Here is a 19086-nt window from a genome sequence, read left to right as displayed (position 1 = left end):
ACTAAACCCAGGACAAAGGGGAAAAACCCAAAAAATTAGCATCACCGCCTGCAATGTGTTGTTGTCTTTTCATTTCACATCTCCCATATCCCACGGCTCCGCTCGCAACCCATCTCCCATTACTACTATAGAACCCATTGTAACGGCACGCAAAATAGTCACTTTGTTCAGGAGATTCTTGTCCTTTCCCCAGCCTTAATACCAGAGCCTCTTGCCCAGTCAGAAACATGAGGATTATTCATGTATCTTTAGAAGGATGCCCAAGCTGCTCAGATCCACTTCTGATATATTCTCATCCAGCTAAGTCTCCTAGATGATTCCTCTGCAAACTAATGAAGCCAAACAAGAACTATCACTGTACACAGCACTACTGGTGCTTGCAATCTTGAACTCATCCCTTCCTCCCTCTTCCATCCCATCTACATCGGCCCCACTCGATGAACAGAGACCGAGTTAACACCAAGAGTCATTGCTCCACTTTAGCACCCACAGCCCCACATGACTTTCATCCCCTCCTACGACTCCAGGGCTCCCAAGACCTAACCTGTGGCGATGCACACCTAGCATGCCTGCCCATGTCCTACAAAGCAGATAGTGCAAAGATAGAGAACGGGTGTGTGTTGGCCAATATAGTAGGGAACAGAGAGAGAGAGAGACACACACACACACACACGGGAAGAAGGCAAGCAACTCTCCACCTGCAGTCATCCTCCTGGATCTAACCTTCTGCTGCAGAGGACACAGCGCTACTGGCCAGAGAACTGAGCAGACCCTGAAAATGGGGACCCTGTCTCCCTCATAAGCACAGCTACTCAAAAAACAGAACAATCACCAAGACAGACACTTATCTCATTGAGAGGGGCGACTGATCTCCCAGTTGGACGGCTTGTTCGTGGCAGCAATAATTCTCGTGGTCCCATTGCTCTCGCTTGATTTCCATCGCATGAGGGCAGTTGACGCTGATGCGAGCTCTTTTTTCCCTTGGTACTAAATCCAGCAGAAGGGGAAAAAACAAACAAGTTACCATCTCTGTTGACAATGTTGGGGAGGCTCTTCTTTCTGCCTCTCCTACACAGTGGTGATCTGCCCTGAACCCTCCTCCCATCACACCTTTTGCATTACAACCAAAAAGCATCCCTTGAAACAACACCTGAAATACTCACTCTGCACAGCAGACGCTGGTCAGACGCATCAAACCTTATGAAAGGAGGAGAGCGGACTCTGACCCTCCACTTCTTTTCCCTTGGTACTGAACCCAGCACAAGGGGGAAAACAAATCAGTTACCATCTCAGTCTGCAACATGCATAGGTTCTTCTCGCATCTACCGCACCTCAGGGCTCCACCCTCAACTGTTACTCCCATTACAGCTTTAGCACTACAACTAAAAAGCAGCCCACTGCACCTACATCCAAAATACTCACTCTGCACAGGAGACTTGTGCCTTTTCCTAGTCTGAATCCCACACAGCACTATGTTCAACGAGGAAGTTCACAGTCTCTGAACAAAACTGAAGCGAGTAGAGATGAGGAATTCCAAACACTGACCCCTTACTCACAGCCAGTTATGCAGGAGGCAGAAAGCTGAGGACTGTTCATGTCTGCTTAGGATGTCCAGGCTGCTCAGGTTCCCTTCTGCAACTTTCTTCTCTGGCTGGGGCTCCTGGACAGCTCCTCTGGAAGCGCAGCTGCAAAAGCCAAGCATGAGCCATCACTACACAAAGCTCTATTGGTGGTTGAAATCTTGCCCTCATCCCTGCCTCCCTCTCCCATCCCATCTACATCGGCGCCACTCAATGAATAGAGACCAAGTTAACACCGACAGTCACCGCTCCACTCTCGCGCCCACTGCCCCGCATGATTTTTGTCACCTCCTACTTCTTCCTAGCTCCCGAGACACAGCCTGTGGGGATGCAAAGTAGCATGCCTACCCGTGTCCTGTGAAGGGAAACAGCACAAGGAGAGGAGAGGAGAGGAGAGAGAGAGAGAGTGTGTGTTGGCCAACACACTACAGTACAGAGAAAGAGAGAGAGAAAAACCATGGGAGGAAGGCAAGAAACTCATGAGCTGGAGTCATCCCCCTGGATCCAACCTTCTGCTGCAGAAGAGACACACTCCTAGCCACAGAAATAACCAGATCTTGAAAATCTTGTCTCCCGAGTCAGGACTCTTTTCCAACAAACTGAGCTCCAGCTAATGTTAATTCCCAGCCTGGAGGCACGCAGGCAGTTACCAGAGTCCTCCCCAAACCAGACACTTATCTCACTGATGGTGACGGCTGCTCCACTCCCAGCTCGACGTCATCTGCATAGCCTGGAATCAACAACGCTCGCTGTCTCATGGCTCTTGCGCGCTTTCCATCTCACAACGGGGGTGGGCTCTTAACCTTTGATTTTCCCTCCTGGTTGTGCTTTGTAGCAACAAGAAAGAAGTAAAGGGTATCATCAGAATCTGCAGTGTTGTGTAGGTTCTTCTTCTCTCATCTCCCATTACACCTTTACAGATACAATTAAAAGCACACAACGCACACTCAGCCTGTGGAACTCCTCGCCAGAGAATTATGTGAAGGTCAAGCTTAATGGAGTTCAAATAATAACTAGAGAAGTTCATGGAGATCCATCAGCTATTTGTCAAGATGAGCAGGGCTGGTGCCTTTATCCTTTGTTTGCCAGGAGCTGGGAATGAGTGACAGCAGATGGATCACTTGCTTATTCCCTGTTCTGTTTGTTCCCTCTGGGGCACCTGGCATTAGCCACTGTCTGAAGAAAGTAGCCCGTTGCACCTGCATCCAAGAGAGAGCCACTGTGCAGAGGATACTATTGTCCCTTCCCCTAGTCATAATGCCACAGAGCCCCATGCCCAACGAGGAGGCTCACAACCTCTGAAGAAATCTAGAGTTGTACGGATGAGGAATAGAGTGCCTTAATTGTTCACTCACAGCCAGTCATGGAGAAGAGAGAACGTAAGAATGGCCATAGTGGGTCAGACCAAAGGTCCATCCAGCCCAGTATCCTGCCTACTGACAGTGACCAATGCCAGGTTCACTCCCTCTGGGGCAGCTAACAGGTATATGATCAAGTGATCTCTCTCCTGCCATCCATTCCACCCTCTGACAAACAGAGGCTAGGGACACCATTCCTTACCTATCCTGGCTAATGGACTTAGCATTTAAAAGAGAACTGGATCAATTCATGCAGGTTGTTAGTCCTAGCCTTCACAACCTCCTCAGGCAAGGAGTTCCACAGGTTGACTGTGCGCTGCATGAAGAAGAACTTCCTTGTATTTATTTTCAACCAGTTGCCCATTAATTTCATTTGGTGGCCCCTAATTCTTATATTAGGGGAACAAAGTAAATAAATTTTTCCTAATTCACTTTCTCCACACCACTAGTGATTTTATGTACTTTTATCATATCCCCCCTTAATCTCCTCTTTTCCAAGATGAAAAGTCCTGGCCTCTTTCAGCTCTCCTCATATGGGCAACGTTCCAAACTCCTAATCATTTGAGTTGTCCATCTCTGAACTTTTTCTAGTACCAGTATATCTTTTTTTTAGATGAGGAGACCACATCTGTACAAAGTATTCGAGATGTGGGTGGGCCATGGATTTATATAAGGGCAATAAGATATTCTCTGCCTTATTCTCTATCACTTTTTTAATGATTCCAAACATCCTGTCTGCTTTTTTGACTGCCGCTGCACACTGCGTGGACATCTTCAGAAAACTATCCATGATGACTCCAATATGTCTTTCCTGATAAGCTGTAGTTAAATTATCCCCCATCATATTGTGGGTATAGTTGGGGATATTTTTTCCAATATGCATTACTTTACATTTATCCCCATTACATTTCATTTGCCATTTTGCTGACCAAACACTTAGTTTGTGAGATGTTTTTGAAGTTCTTCACAGTCTTCTTTGGGTTTAACTATCTTGAGCAGTTTAGTATCATCTGCAATCTTTGCCACCTCACCTTTCTCCAGATTATTTATGAATAAATTGAATAGGAGTGGTCCTAGGATTGACCCTTGGGGAACACAACTAGTTACTCCTCTCCATTCTGAAAATTTACCATTTATTCCTACCTTATGTTCCCTGTCTTTCATCCAGTTCTTAATCCATGAAAGGATCTTCCCTCTTTTCCAATGGCTATTTTATTTACCTAAGGTCCTTCACCAAAGGCTCTTATCAAAGGCTTTCTGGAAATCTAAGTACACTATGTCCCAAAACAATCACTTTGTTCAGGAGCCTCTTGTCCCTTTCCCAGCCTTAATCCCAGAGCCTCGTACCAAACGAGGAAGCACACGGCCTCTGAAGAAAACTACAGTGAATACAAGTGAGGAATTGAAAGCACTCACCTCTTACTCACAGCCCAGTTATGCAGAAGGAAGAAATCTGAGGACTATTCAAGTCTCCTTAGAAGGATGTCCAGGCTGCTTAGGTCCAGTTCTGCATATTCTCGTCCGGCGAGGGCTCCTGGATGATTCCTCTGCAAACTAATAAAGGCAAGCAAGTACCGTCACTACACAGAGCTCTATTGGTGCATTTAATCTTGCCCTCATCCCCGCCTCCCTCTCTCATCCCATCTACATCACCCCACAAGGGCAGAGACTCAGTCAACACCCACAGTCACTGCTGCACTCTAGTGCCCACTGCCCTGTACTATTTCGGTCCCCTACTTGTTCACAGCTAACAAGACCTAGCCTGTGGGGATGCACACCTACCACACCTGCCCATGTCATGTGAAGGGATACAGTACAAGGTGAGGCAAGGACAGATAGAGAGAGAGAGACAGAGACAGTGTGTGTGTTGGCCAACACATTAGAGGAGAGAGAGAGAAAACGGTGGGATAGAATCAAGAAACTCACCAACTGGAGTCATCCTCCTGGATCTAATACGCTGAGGAGGACACACCAGTCCTGGCTAAAGACATGAGCAGCCCCTGAAAATGGAGACCTTGTCTCCCTCAAAACCACAGCTAGTCAGGAATCTTTTCTTACCAACCCTGCCCCAGCCGATGGTGCATCTCTACCTGGAGTCAGATGGAGCGTGAGCAGAACCCTCAACAAAACAGAAACTTATCTCAGTGTCGGTGGCGTCGGCTTGGCTCCCAAATGGACGGCTCTTGCCTGGCATGAACAATGCTCACAGGCTCGCTGCTCTCACTCACTTTCCATCGCATGAGGGCAATAGAATCTGACGTGTGACTTCATTTCCCTCGGCACTAAACACAGCAGAGAGGAGAAGAACAAAGTAAATTAGCATCTCTGTCTGCAATGTTGAGTAGTCTTCATTTCACAGCTCACGTATCCCATGGCTCCGCCCTCAACTACTTCACACCTGCAACTAGAAGGGACCCATTGTAACTGCACCCAAAATAGTCACTTTGCTCAGTAGACTCTTGTCCCTTCCCCAGCCTTAATCCCAAAGAGCCTCGTACCCAACTGTGACCAAGTGGGAATGTTCGCAATGTTTTCTCGGAATACTGTGTGGGTGCCTCAGTTTCCCCTATGCCTTTCTTAAATATCTAGGTGTGGGGGATCAGGGTGTATGATATTTGCAGATCCTTAGAGGGCCCCTGTGATACTGTCTGCATAGAGAATGGCCGGCACTCTCTCCTGGCAACTAATGGCCTGGGCCCCTCCTCTGTTCTCTGACACCTTCAGTTGGCCCCTTTGCAAAGAGATCCGGTGACCTCCTGGCCCGGGAAAGAGACAAAGGCCAGAAAGGAGGGGCTGGAGAGTCTCCGATTTGAGCTGGCTGGGAAAATGGAGGGGAGCCCAGACGGGGCTCTGGCCTCCCTGGGGCCCCCCAAGATGGACCTACCTGAAAGGGTCCTGTGATCTGTACTTGCAAGACCTGTCTTGGACTGTGTTCCTGTCATCTAAATAAGCCTTCTGTTTTACTGGCTGGCTGACAGTCATCATGAATCGCAGGAAGCCGGGGGTACAGGGCCTTGTCTCCCCCAAACTCCGTGACACCAATGAGGAAGCACATGGCCTGTGAAGAAAACTACAGCGAGTACAGATAAGGAATTGAAAGCACTGACCTCTTACTCACAGCCAGTAAAGCGGGAGGCAGAAAGCTGAGGACTGTTCATGTTTGCTTAGAAGGATGTTCAGGCTGAGCAGGTCCACCTCTGCCAGCTTCTTCTCCGTTGAGGGCTTCTGGACAATTCCTCTGGAAGAGCAGCTGGAAAAGCCATGCATTAGCCATTACTACACACATCTCTATTGGTGCTTGAAATCTTGCCCTCATCCCCGCCTCCCTCTTCCATCCCATCTACATCAGCCCCACTCGATGAACAGAGACCGAGTTAACACCGACAGTCACCACTCCACTCCCGTGCCCATTACTCTGCATTATTTTCATCCCCTTCTACTTCTTCATGGCTCCTAATACATAGGCCGTGGGGATGCAATCCGAGCATGCCTGCCCGTGTGCTATGAAGGAAGACAGCACAAGGAAAGACAAGGACAGACAGACAGACAGAGAATGTTGGCCAACACAGTAGAAAAGAAAGAGAGAAACATGAGAGAATGGCAAGCAACTTTCCAACTGCAGTCATCCTCCCGGATCTAACTTCCGCTGCAGAGGACACACTGCTACTGGCCAGAGAACTGACCAGCCCCTGAAAATGAGGACCTTGTCTCCCTCATAATGACAGCTACTCAGGAACCTTTTCTTACAAACCCAGCCCCAGCTAACAGGGTGTCCCTACCTGGAGGAGCAGAACCCTCTGCAAAAGAGATACTTATCTCAGTGATAATAGCGGCTGTTCTGCTCCCAGATGGACGGCTGCTGCCTGGCACCAACAACGCTCGCCGTCTCGTCACTCTCACTCGTTTTCCATCACGAGGGCTGTAGACTCTCACACGTGAAGTCTTTTTCCTTCACACTAAAACCAGGGGATAAAACAAGTAAGTTACCAGCTCAGTCAGCAACGTCTCGTAGGCTCTTCTTTTCGCCTCTCCTGCACAGTGGGGCTCCACCCTCAACCCTCTTCCCACTACACCTTTAGGACTACAAGTAGAAAGCACACCTTGCAACTACACCCGACAGGGTCGCTCTGCACAGCAGACTCTGCACACTCCCCAGCCTTAATCCCACAGAGCCCCGTACCCAACAAGGAACCACATGGTCTGTGAAGAAAACTACAGTAAGTACAGATGAGGAATTGAAAGCACTGACTGCTTACTCATAGCCACTTAAGCGGGAGGCAGAAAGCTGAGATCTATTCATGTCTCCTTAGAAGGCTGTCCAGGCTTCTCAGGTCCACTTCTGCCATATTCTCGACTGGTGAGGGCTCCTGGATGATTCCTCTGCAAACTAATAAAGCTAAGCAAGAACTATCACTACACAGAGCTCTATAGCGGGGTTTAATCTTACCCTCATCCCTGCCTCCCTCTGCACTCCCATCTACATCTGCCCCACTCAATGAACAGAGACTGAGTCAATGCCAACAGATACCGCTCTACTCCACTATCCACTACCCTGCAGGATTTTTGTCCCCTCCTACTTCTTCATAGCTCCCGATACACAGCTTTTGGGGCTGCACATCTAGCACGCCTGCCCGTGTCCTAGGAAGGGAGACAGCACAAGGAGTGGAAAGGAGAGAGTCCATGGGGCTGATCAATGGACACGTTCAGTAGGAATTTGGGGTCCGTGCATCAGTGGCTTAGTTGTATGATATTTGGGGGTGGGGACTGCACTGTGAGGTAGAGGGGTTTAGGGTTCCCAAGCTGTACTGAGGGAATGTGGGATTCATAAGCCTTGGAGAGTAAGGGCAGGGTGGAGGGGATTGAAAGGCCCCAGTGTGGCTGGGAAAGGTAACAGGAGTTGGAGAGGAAAGCCTGGCTGGCTGTGGGTGGCATGGGGAAATGCAGTGCTGGGGAAGTGGGGCCCAGCAAAGGAGAAATAGGTTGGAGCCAATTGGGGTTGAGGTGTATGGATTGGGTGTCATGGAGAATGTTGGGGTGCCCTGAGATGGGGAACAGATGGGGTGGATTGGAGGGCCATGTGCAGGGGGCAGATTGGGGTGGGGTGAGCGGAGTGCTGGCAAGTCTGGGGATGCCGGAGCAGGTTGGAGGAGGTTGAATGGGTCCCGGTGGGGGGCAAGCTGGAATGCACTGAAGGAGATGCTGGGTGCATTACCTCGAGTGGCCACCTGGTGTCACTAAGTATTTTCCTCCCAGAGCAAGAGTGAAACCGGGTGGCCAGTCCAGATAATTCACAAACCATTTCCCCTCATCAAGGGACAGTGACAACGAGGGACCACTCAGGGTTAATGCACAAAGTATTTCCCTCATGGAACAGCAGTGTCAGTGGGTGGCCTCTTGGGAGAATGCAGAGAGCATTTATCTCATGGCGCAAGACAGACACCGGGTGGGCCAGGGCTGGCTCCAGACCTCAGCGCGCCAAGCGTGTGCTTGGGGCGGCCTTCCACGGGGGGTGCTCTGCCTGTCGCTGGGAGGGCAGCAGGCGACTCTGGTGGACCTCCTGCAGGCATGCCTGCAGATGCTCCACCGGAGCCGTGGGACCGGTGACCGCCAGCGCGCCCCCCCCCCGCGGCATGCCGCCGTGCTTGGGGTGGCAAAATTGTTAGAGCCGCCCCTGGGGTGGGCACTCTGACTACTGGACAAAGCATTTCCTTCATGGAGCAACTGTGCATCACCCTGCATGGCCACACGGTGTCACTGTTGCTCCACGCAGGAAATGCTCTGTGCAATACCCTGCATGACCACACGGTGTCACTGTTGCTCCATGCGCCAAATGGTCTGTGCATTACCCTGCGTGGCCACACGGTGTCACTGTTGCTCCATGCGTGAAATGCTCTGTGCATTACCCTGCATGGCCACACGGTGTCACTGTAGGTCCACGCAGGAACTACTCTGTGCATTACCCTGCGTGGCCACACGGTGTCTCTGTTGCTCCACGCGCAAAATGCTTTGTGCATTACCCTGCGTGGCCACACGGTGTCACTGTAGCTCCACGCAGGAACTGCTCTCTGCAATACCCTGCGTGGCCACACGGTGTCACTGTAGCTCCATGCAGGAACTGCTCTCTGCAATACCCTGCGTGGCCACACGGTGTCACTGTTGCTCCACGCAGGAACTGCTCTCTGCAATACCCTGCGTGGCCACACGGTGTCACTGTTGCTCCACGCAATAAATGGTCTCTGCCATACCCTGCGTGGCCACACGGTGTCACTGTAGCTCCATGCAGGAACTGCTCTGCGCATTACCCCACATGGCCACACGGTGTCACTAGTTATTTCCCTCATGGAGCCACAGAGACACTAGGTCAGGGGTCAGCAACCTCCGGCAGCCACGTGCCAAAGACGTCACAGGAGCCGATTTTCAATGGCACGCGGCTGCCTGCCGGGACTCCAGGGTGCCATTAAAAATCCTGCCAGCATGGCAAGCCACAGGGTCCGCACTCCCGGGCTGGAGCACTGGGTTGAGCGCAGCAAGCCACCGGCCCCTCCCCCGGATCCCTGCCACCACGCGCAGAGCTCTGGGGCCGGGGCTGCGCGCTCCCGTGGGCACCGTTTGGCTCTGCAGGGAGGCAAAGACGCTCCCCGCTTGTCCGGAGCCCTGTCCCCGCACGCGCAGCGCTCTGAGGGGTGGGGCTGTGCGCTCCCGCAGGGCAGCATAGGCTGGCTCTGCTTGGAGGCTCATGGTAAGGGGATCTGGGGCCGGGCAGGTTGGGTAAGGGGTGGCGGCAGTCAGGGGACAGGGAGCAGGGTTGGTTGGATAGGGGGTGGGATCCTGGGGTGGTGGCTAGGGGCCGAGGTCGCTGGAGGCGGCAGACAAGGAACAGGGGCGTGGATGGGGCATGGGAATTCTGGGGTCTGTCAGGGGGTGGGGGCTGGATAGGGGTCAGGGGACACTTAGGGTGGGGGGCTCTCTGGAGGAGATGGTTAGGGGACAAGGAGCTGCGGCGGTTGGATGAGTCAGGAGTTTGGGGGGGGCTGTCAGGAGGCAGGTTGTATGGCTCAGGAGTTCTAGGGGTCCTGTCAGGGGGTGGGGGTGTGGACAAGGGTTGGGGCAGTCAGGGGACAAGAACAGGGAGGCTTAGATAGGGGATAGGGTTCTGGGGGCCAGTTAGGGGCAGGGGTCCCAGGAGGGGGGGGCAGGGGACAAGGAGCGGCAGGGGGTTGGGGGAGTGGAGCAGTCATCCCGCCCTCTGCCCTGAGCCCTGACCGCCCCCCCACACACACACACAGGCCCCTGCCCTGAGCCCTGTACCTCCCTCATACACACCCAGCCCTCTGTTGACTCCTTCACCCCCCCTGACCCCAACCCTGACTCTGGTACCCCCCACACATATCCAGCCCCCCCCCACCCTGACACCTGCACCCCCCTCACATGGCCCCAGTCCTCTGCCCTGACTCTTGCACCCCTGCACATCCCCACCCCCACCCGGAGCACCAGAGGGGAGCTCCTGCACCCCCACTCACATTCCCACCTGCACCTCTCACACCAAATGGGAGCTGCCCAGGTAAGTGCCCCCACACCCAGACTTCCTGCCCCAACCCTGAGCTCCCTCCCTCATTCTAGCTCCTGGGCCAGACCCTTCAGCCCTGTGCTCGGTCCACTCCCACCCTCAGCTCAGTGCAGAGAGAGGAAGAGAAAGGGCCAGAACCAGGAAGAAGGTAGCTACCCACTGTATGTGGGCAGGGCCCCGCCGAGCCTGCTGGCGGCCTAGTAGAACAGAACCCCAGACCAGCAGCAGGTTGAGCAGGCCAGTGGTGTAAGATCAACATTTTAATTTAATTTTAAATGAAGTTACTTAAACATTTTGAAAACTTTATTTATTTTACCATACAACACTGGTTTCTATGTCTATATATTATAGAACTAAAGAGACCTTCTGAACAACATTAAGGTTTCGCATGCCAGTAATACATTTTAGAGTGAATAAATGAAGACTCGGCCCACCGCTTGTGAAAGGTTGCCAACCCCTGATATAGACAATAACGCTATTTCACTCCAGTGTCTTCCTAAATGTTAATAGTGCTTTTTTGATCTTTGAATCACAGCTATAGCAATAGACAAGACCTGAGCTAACATTTACCCTTCTAACAATGCAGGCTGCATTTCAAACCTCTATTCCTTTACAGATCTTCCTAACCAGTCTTTAAAGTTCGGCCATGGGTCAAGGTCAGTTTGTGAGTTAACTAACTCTTGCAGGCCCCGTCACCTTACAATGAGATATTATTACATTACACGCAGATCACCACAAGGTCTCTGTGGGTTTGAGTTCCTTGGGATCTAGCCTTTAAAATGCTCTTTGCCACTGACCAAGCCCTGTGAGAAGGGTGCAGGTCTCCCCTTTCTAGCTCCTCTTGGGCCGCTGGCACTTGCTGGGCAATGAGACCACGCTCTCCTGAGGGAACGGAGGTCTCTCCTTTACAGCGCTTTTCTCTCTGCCCCATTCGAACGCCCCTGGCTTAAGGACCACCCTGAAAGGAAGGTTTGGGTCTCCTTTGCCAAGCAAATTAAACCACAGGTCACATTGATACGCCCGGCAAAATGACTGCCCTGTAACCAGGGTGTAAGGTCTTATCCCTCCAACGCTTAAACTAGGGGAGCCTTTTTGTGCCTGTGGCTGAGCGACACCCCACCCCTTGAGAAGGCTTGAGCTTCCGTTTCTCTTAGTGACAGGAAATTCCCCCACAATTATTTCTACTGGACTTTTTTGAGATTTGAAGTGAAATCTTACTTGCATCTGACCTGGATAGGTCGCAACATGGTGTGGCGAAGGGGCAGCTGTGGGGGATGGTGGAAGCCGTGGAAAAATTCGCCCCTTTTCTCAAAAAAGCCAAGAAATGGCCCAACCCATGCAAATGTCACACCGTCTGGAAACGAACAGGTGAGGTGGGGGGCTCCTATCACACCCTCACTTCCACCTCATCCTTCCTCAAGTCCTTTTGCCCTGCCCAACTTACACCGCTCAACCAACCACAACTTTGACCCTGTGTTTTCTTGTGCACAAGAAACACACCGTTGCACTGCTGAGTGTTCAACTGTAGACATTCGGACAGCTCCCTCAGCTGTGTCCAAATTCCAGGCCTTGTGTCTCTTTGGAGATAGACAGAGGAGATTCCTAGGGCTACGTCTGAAGGGATTGATATGGCTATCCTTTCTGAAATGTGTTGATGTTCAGGTGTTGTAAGCACATGTGGTGGTATTCAGAGCCAGCACGTGGGTGCACCTAACACTACTAACAGGACTGCGTCACAAGGACGAGGGGTCTTTTCTGGTAAAGGTTAGGGAGCACCAAGTTATTTTCTTGGTGAGGTAGGAAGGTAAGTCCGGCAGGGTGTTGCTGAGAGATGGAGGATTGATCGGAAAGGAGACACTCAGCAGGATCCCTCCCTTACCTGTTCATTTGCAGATCTTTTCACATTGGGGACTTCCCCCCACCCCCCGCACACACTGAGTTTAAAGGAGGCATATTTTACTAAAGAAAGGGTGACCGCCCTGTAATCAGGGTTCAGGCCCCTTTTCTCCTGTCTACATTGGCCCTCTTAATGGCACCCAACATAGTCACTCTGCAGAGCAGATTCTGGCCCCTCCCCAGCCACAGAGCCCCATACCCAAGGAGGAAACACACGGCCTATGAAGAAAACTACAGCAAGTACAGATGAGGAACAGCCAGTTATGCAGAAACCCGAGGACTATTCATGTCTCCTTAAAAGGATGTCCAGGCGCCTCAGGTCTGTGTCTGCCACTTTCTCCTTCAGCTGCTGCTCCTGGATAATTCCTCTGCAAGTGCAGGAAATGAGCGTAGCAAGGGCCATCACTACACAAAATTCAATTGGTGCAGGTAATCTTGCCCTCATCCCTGCCTCCCTCTCCCATCCTATCTACACCAAGCCCACTTGGAGAGAGACAATCAACATCCACAGTCACCCGCCCACTACAATGCATGATTTTCATCCCCTCCTACTTGTTCGTAGCTCCCGAGACCTAGCCTGAGGGGATGCACACGTAGCACTCCTGCACGTGCCCTATGAAGGGAGACAGCAAAGAGAGAGAGAGTGTGTTGGCCAAAACAGTAGAGTAGAGTAGAGAAGACAGAGAGAGAAACAGAGGAGGAAGGCAAGCAACTCACCACCTGGAGTCATCCTCATGGATCTAACCTTCTCCTGCCGAGGACACACCGATCCTGGCCAGAGAAATGATCAGCCCCTGAAAATGGGGACCATGTCTCCCTCAAAACCACAGCTAGTCAGGAACCTTTTCTTACAAACCCAGCCCCACCTAACGGGGTGTCTCTACCTGTAGGTAGCCAGGTGGGCCGTGAGCAGAACCCTCAGCAAAACAGATACTTATCTCAGTGATAGTAGCAGCTGTTCTGCTCCCAGATGGACAGCTCCTGCCTGAGACCTAGCCTGTGGGGATGCACACCTAGTCCTCCTGCCTGTGTCCTATGAAGGGAGACAGCACAAGGAGAGGCAAGGACAGAGACAGAGAGTGTTGGCCAACACACTAGAGAGAGAGAGAGAGAGAGAGAGAGAGAAAGAAAGGCAAGAAACTGATATGGGCCGTGAGCAGAACCCTCAGCAAAACAGACACTTATCTCACTGACAGTGGCGTCTGCTCGACCCCCACATTGACGGCTGTTGCCTGGCATGAACAATGCTCACAGGCTCGCTGCTCTCACTCACTTTCCATCGCACGAGGGCAGTAGACTCTGATGTGTGACTGCTGGGTTTAGTACCAAGGAAGAAGTAAAAGGAAGAAAAAAATAAAATAAAATTACCATCTCCGTCTGCAATGTCCCATAGTCTCTTCATTTCACATCTCCCGTATCCCACAGCTCTGCCCTCAACCCATCTCCCATTACTTCTTTACAGCTGCAACTAGAAGAGACCCATTTTAACTGCACCCAAAACAGTCACTTTGCTCAGGAGACTCTTGTCCCTTCCCCAGCCTTAATCCCAAAGAGCCTCGTACCCAACGAGGAAGCACACGGCCTATGAAGGAAACAAGAGTGAGTACAGATAAGGAATTGAAAACACTGACTTCTTACTCATAGCCAGTTATCCAGAATGCAGAAAGCTGAGGACTCTTCATGTCTCCTTAGAAGGATGTCCAGGCAGTTCAGGTCCACTTCTGCTAGCTTCTTCTCCAGCTGAGACTCCTGGACAATTCCTCTGCAAACTAATAGAGGCAAGCAAGAACTATCACTACACCAGTGGTTCTCAACCTTTTGTACTGATGATCCCTTTTACATAGCAAGCTTCTGAGTGTGACCCTCCCCTTATAAATTAAAAACACTTTTTGTATATTCAACACCATTATAAATGCTGGAAGCAAAGTGATGTTTAGGATGGAGGATGACATTTCACAACCCCCAAACAACAACCTTGCGGCCCCCTGACAGGACCTAAACCCCAGTTTGAGAACTCCTGCACTACATAGAGCCCAATTAAGGCCCTTTTCCCTGCGTCACTTTCGATCTGTCTTAGCCCCACAACACCCACAGTCACCGCTCCACTCTAGTGCCCACTGCCCTGCATCATTTCGGCCCCTACTTGTTCATAGCTCACAAGACCTAGCCTGTGGGGATGCACACGTAACACACCTGCCCGTGTCCTACGAAGGAAGACAGCACAAGAGGAGGCAAGGAGAGAGAGAGAGAGAAAGAAAGGCAGACAGACAGAGTGTGTGTTGGCCAACACATTAGAGGAGAGAGAGAGAGAGAAAAAAACGTGGGAGGGAGTCAAGAAACTCACCAGCTGGAGTTATCCCGCTGGATCTAATATGCTGCGGAGGACACACTGGTCCTGGCCAGAGACATGAGCAGCCCCTGAAAATGGGGCCATCGTCTCCCTTGTAACCGCAACTAGTCAGGAACCTTTTCTTACAAACCCAGCCCCAGCTAACGGGGCGTCCCTACCGGGAGCAAGATGGGCTTTGAGCAGAACGATCACCAAAGACGACACTTATCTCATTGAGAGTGGTGGCGGTTCCGCTCCCAGATGGACGCCTTCTGCCTCGCATCAACAACGCTTGCAGACTCATCGCTCTTGCTCTCTTTCCATTGCACGAGGGCAGTAGACTCTGGCCTGTGACTTCTTTTCTCTTGCTACTAAACCCAGCACAAGGGGGAAAAACAAATCAGTTACCCTTTCAGTCAGCAACTTTGGGTAGGCTCTTATTTTCCCCTCCCGCACACAGTGGGGCTCCGCCCTCAACCCTATTCCCATTACACCGGTAGGACTACAAGTAGAAAGCACCCCTTGCAATGACACCCGAAATAGTCACTTTGCACAGCAGACTTTGGTCACAGAAACCAAATCTCAAAGGGGAAAATAAAACATAGAAATTGGGCTTGTTTTTGACCTGTACCTTATTGCTCGTTGTAGCTTGCTGCTTCCAGGAAGCAGGGGCAAAGGGGGGAGAGAGTCAGGGGTGCACAGCGGACCCACCACAGTCCCAGACTGCACGCCAGGAGAGATCTAGTCATTGAGTGTTGGGGTTCTTAGGAATCGGCTTATTTTGGCCTTATTGGAAATAGGATTAGCTTGATTTTTGGAATACTGTGAATTCAGGGTTCTTATCTACCCAGTGAAAGTTGGCAAGTATGACTCTGGTCTCTTCCCCAGCCTTAATCCCACAGTGCCCCATACCAAACAAGGAAGGAAACGTCCTATGAAGAAAATTACAGTGAGTACAGATGAGGAATTCCAAGCACTCACCGCTTACTCACAGCCAGTTAGGCAGAAGGCAGAAACCTGAAGACTGTTGAGGTCTCCTCAGAAGGATGTCCAGGCTGCTCACGTCCACTTCTGCATATTCTCGTCCGGCAAGGGCTCCTGGATGATTCATCTGCAAACTAATAAAGTCAAGCAAATACAATCACTACACATAGCACTACTGGCGCATTTAATCTTGCCCTCATCCCTGCCTCCCTCTCCCATCCCATCTACATCCGCTCGACTCAATGAACAGACACTGAGTCAACATCCACAGACACCGCTCCACTCTAGCGCCCACTGCCCCGCATGATTTTCATCCCCTCCTATTTGTTCATAGTTCCTGAGATCTAGCCTGTGGGGATGCACACCTAGCACTCCTATCCGTGTCCTATGAAGGGAGACGGCACAAGAAGCAGCAAGGACAGAGACAGAGTCAGACAGACAGACAGACAGTGTGTTGGTCAACACATTAGAGGAGAGAGAGAGAGAGAGTAAAAAACACGGGAGGGAGTCAAGAAACTCGTAAGCTGGAGTCATCCCCCTGGATCCAACCTTCTGCTGCAGAGGACACACCCCTCCTGGCCAGAGAAATTACCAGCCCCTGAAAATGGGGACCTTGTCTCCTTCATAACCACTAGTTAGGAACCTTTTCTTACAAACCCAGACCTTGCTAATGGGGCGTCCCTACCAGGAGCTGAGCCGTGAGCAGAGCAATCACCAAACCAGACACTTATCTCAGTGACAGTGGCCTCTGCTCCGCTCCCAGATCGACGGCTCTTGCCTGGCCTGAACAATGCTCACAGGCTCGCTGCTCTCACTCACTTGCCATGGCATGAGGGCAGTAGACTCTGACGTGTGACTTCTTTTTCCTTGGTACTAAACCCAGCAGAGGGGAGAAAAAGAAAAAAAAAATAGCATCTCGGTCTGCAATGTCGCATAGTCTCTTCATTTCACATCTCCTGTATCCCACAGCTCCGCCCTCAAACCAACTCCCCTTACTACTTTACACCTGCAACTAGACAGGACCCATTGTAACTGCACCCAAAATGGTCGCTTTGCTCAGGACACTCCTGTCCCTTCCCCAGTCTTAATACCACTGTGCCCTGTACCCAACGAGGAAGCACATGGCCTGTGAAGAAAACTATAGCAAGTACAGACGCTTACTCACAGGCAGTTGTTCAGAAGGCAGGAAGCTAAGGACTGTTCATGTCTCCTTAGAAGGATGTCCAGGCTGCTCAGATCCACTTCTGCCAGTTTTTCCTTGGGCTGGGGCTCCTGGACAATTCCTTTGCAAGCGCAGCTGCAAAAGCTAAGCATGAGCCATAACTACACGCAGCTCTATTGGTGCTTGAAATCTTGGCCTCATCCCTGCCTCCCTCTTCCATCCCACCTACATCAGCCCCACTCGACGAACAGAGACCGAGTTAACACCAACAGTCACCGCTCCACTTTAGCGCCTACTGCCCAACATGGTTTTCGTCCCCTCCTACTACTCCAGGGCTTCCAAGACCTAACCTGTGGGGATGCACACCTAGCACACATGCCCATGTCCTAAGAAGGGAGACAGCATAAGGAAAGGTAAGGATAGAGAGAGGGTGTGTGTTGGCCAACATACTAAAGAACAGAGAGAGAGAGAGAAACACAGGAGGAAGGCAAGCAACTCTCCACCTGCAGCCATTCTCCTGGATCTAACCTTCTGCTGCAGAGGACACACTGCTCCTGGCCAGAGAATTGAGCAGCCCCTGAAAACGGGGACCTTGTCTCCCTCATAACTACTAGTCGGGAACCTGTTCTTACAAACCCAGCCCCAGCTAACGGAGCATCAATACCAGAAACAAGGGGGCCATGAGCAGAGCAATCACCAAAACAGACACTTATCATTGAGAGTAGCAGCTGTTCCACTCCCAGTTGGATGGCTTTTCCGTAGCATCAATAGTTCTCGCAGTCCGATCACTTTTGCTCACTTTCCAGCGTATGAAGGGAGTAGACACTGACGCCTGATTTCTTTTCCCTTGGTACTAAAGCCAGCACAAGGGGAAAAAATAAGTTACCATCTAAGCAGGCAACGTCACATTAGCTCTTCTTTTCACCTCTCCCACACGGCGGCGCTCTGCCCTCAACACTCTTCCCATGACACCTTTAGCATTTCAGCCAAAAAGCAGCCCTTGCAACAGCACCCGACAGTCACTCTGAACAGCAGACTCTGGCCGCTCTCCAGCCTTAATACCACAGAGTCCTGTACCCAACAGGGAAGCACACGGCCTGTGAACAATACTAGAGCAAGTAAAGATGAGGAATTAAAAGTATCAGTTTTAAACAAACAATTTAATACTGTAACCAGTAATGATGATTGTGAAGCTTGGTTGAGGTGGTGCAGTCAGAGGGTGGGATATTTCCCAGGGAATGCCTTACTGCTAAATGATGAACTAGCACTCAGCTGAGCCCTCAAGAGTTAACGCACTGTTGTTAATGTAACCTCACACTCTACAAGGCAGCACGAATGGAGGGAGGGAGGGCAGACAGCATGGCAGAGAGAGACAGAGACACACCCTGTGTGTGTGGGGGGGAAGAGAGTGAGTGATGCACATTGCCCCTTCAAGTGCGCTGACACCACTTTAAGGACATTGCCTTTTTAAGTAGGTCAGGAAGTTGAGACAGCAGCTACAGGCAGCAGACTCTCTCCACCCTGAGCCCTGTCCTGTCCCCACCTTGCTCTAGATGAAGGGGTAAGTGGGGGGCAGGAGGACACCCTGACATTAGCCCCCCTTTCCCCTCTCCCCTGCACAGCAAGCAGGAGCCTCCGGGGAGCAGCTCCAAGGCAGAGGGCAGGAGCAGCACATGGCAGTGGGGGGGAAGGGACAGCTGAACTGCCGGCAACTGATAGCCTGCTGGGTGGCTGCCGCACAGGGAACTTAGGGGGGCGGGGAGCTGATGGGGGGCTGCCGGTCCACCCTGGTTCCAAGCCCCCACCAGCTAGCTGAAACGGGCTGCTCTTCCTGCAAGGACTGGATAAACCAGGCAGCTGCCAAGCAACGTTATAAGGAAGCATTGCGCAATGTTACACAAGCATGTTCCCTAATTGATCAGCAACGTAACAACTTTAACCGGGGCAACTTTAAGTGAGGAGTTCAGTGCTTTGAATACAGTATCGCTTACTCACAGCCAGTTATGTGCAAGGCAGAAAGCTGAGGACTGTTAATCTCTGCTTAGAACAATGTCCAAGCTGCTCAGGTCCACATCTGCCACCTTCTCCTTCGGCTGCTGCTCCTCCATGATTCCTCTAGAAGCGCAGCTGCAAAAGCCAAGCATGAGACATCACTACATACAGCTGTACTGGTGTGTGAAATCCACTAAATGAATACAGACCGAGTAAAC

General features: G+C 51.2%; 1 long non-coding RNA gene across 1 annotated transcript; it reads right to left on the bottom strand.

The window, feature by feature from the left end:
• Window positions 1–2083: 2083 nt before the first annotated feature.
• On the bottom strand, window positions 2084–6419 carry LOC123366462. Its single transcript, XR_006578086.1, has 3 exons — window positions 6046–6419; window positions 4355–5220; window positions 2084–2407 (listed from the first exon to the last, which is right to left on the bottom strand). It is a non-coding gene; the product is annotated as an uncharacterized LOC123366462 (long non-coding RNA).
• Between the last annotated feature and the right edge of the window lie 12667 nt (window positions 6420–19086).

Source organism: Mauremys mutica, chromosome 3 (assembly GCF_020497125.1).
Source record: "Mauremys mutica isolate MM-2020 ecotype Southern chromosome 3, ASM2049712v1, whole genome shotgun sequence".
NCBI lineage: Eukaryota > Metazoa > Chordata > Testudines > Geoemydidae > Mauremys > Mauremys mutica.
This window is presented reverse-complemented; position numbering and strand designations above follow the sequence as displayed.